Source organism: Phyllostomus hastatus, unplaced genomic scaffold, assembly GCF_019186645.2.
Source record: "Phyllostomus hastatus isolate PE091 unplaced genomic scaffold, TTU_PhHast_1.1 phas_contig_113, whole genome shotgun sequence".
Classification (NCBI taxonomy): domain Eukaryota; kingdom Metazoa; phylum Chordata; class Mammalia; order Chiroptera; family Phyllostomidae; genus Phyllostomus; species Phyllostomus hastatus.
This window is the reverse complement of record NW_025333530.1, coordinates 2,011,796-2,012,935: the sequence shown is the minus strand read 5'-3', so window position 1 is coordinate 2,012,935 and position 1,140 is coordinate 2,011,796. Positions and strand designations below refer to the sequence as shown.

Genomic DNA, 1,140 nt, shown 5'->3' with positions numbered 1-1,140 from the left:
GAGCCGGCTAGAAATGTAACAAAAGTAAAGCAATTAATTAGCAATTAAGCTCAATTACAATCACCATTATTAGGAAAAAAATAAAAATTACTCCTTTAGATTTTAACTGTCTTCTTTTGCTTAAAGAGTTAAAAATTTCTTCCAGTAAGTGGAAAATGGAGAGGAAACTGAATCTCTTTGACACTTAACTTGTATTCTGCCCAGCCTGCTGGGGATGGAACGCTTCACAAATTTCCATGTTATCCTTGTGCAGAGACCATGCTAATCTTCTCTGTATCATTCCAATTTTAGTATATGTGCTCCCGAAGTGAGCACTGGGGCACTTCTTATCTGCTTAAGGAAGTTCTCCATTCTTACTTGTGATTCAAATAAACTCTGGTTCTTCCTGAAGCTTTCTGATGCTTTCTCTGGGTCTTTGTCTTCCTCAAATCCATGAAATGCAAATATTACCTAAAATTCTATCATAGATTCTACTTTCTTCTTGTTATATATTTTATCATTCAGCAAATGCATATAGTCTCATGTCTTCAAATGCCATATTCTAACAAATTTTTACCAAATTTTCATCACTTTCCATGGATATACTCAAAACTTAAGCTACACATATATAATTGAAACATATATGACTGGACATTAAAATAATACTCCAAATTCAACATAACCAAATCTGAACACAATTTGTCCCACCAAACAAGCTTGTGCTTCTCTGTGTTTGTGGTCAGTTGCCTTTCCACACACTCTGGCTCACAACCTCAGAGCATGGCTCAAAATCTCAGAGTCCTCTAGGTCATTTTCTTTCCTCTCATGTAGTGGTGGACTGTTAAATTTCATTCATCTGCTTCCTTACCTATTTCTCTCACATCCATTATCTCTATTCCATTCCTATAGTTCAGACTTTCACTTAGATAACTTGTTTTATTTGCCTAAGTTTTCTACATACATCCAGTATCCAATATCTTCATTTTCAGTCTATCCTTCAACTCCTATAATCTATTTATTCAACAAATATTTTTTTAGCACAAACTCTATATCAAGCATTGTTCTAGGTTCTGGTGATACATAAATGAACAGGTAGCAGGTAGTCAATAAATAAACCTATTCAGGGGTGTCAAACTCATTTTCACCAGGGGCCACATCAGC

The 1,140-nt window shown here is 35.0% G+C and overlaps 1 non-coding gene across 1 annotated transcript; it reads right to left on the bottom strand.

The window, feature by feature from the left end:
* Positions 1–208: 208 nt before the first annotated feature.
* On the bottom strand, positions 209–315 carry LOC123820082. Its single transcript, XR_006785885.1, has one exon. It is a non-coding gene; the product is annotated as a U6 spliceosomal RNA (small nuclear RNA).
* Between the last annotated feature and the right edge of the window lie 825 nt (positions 316–1,140).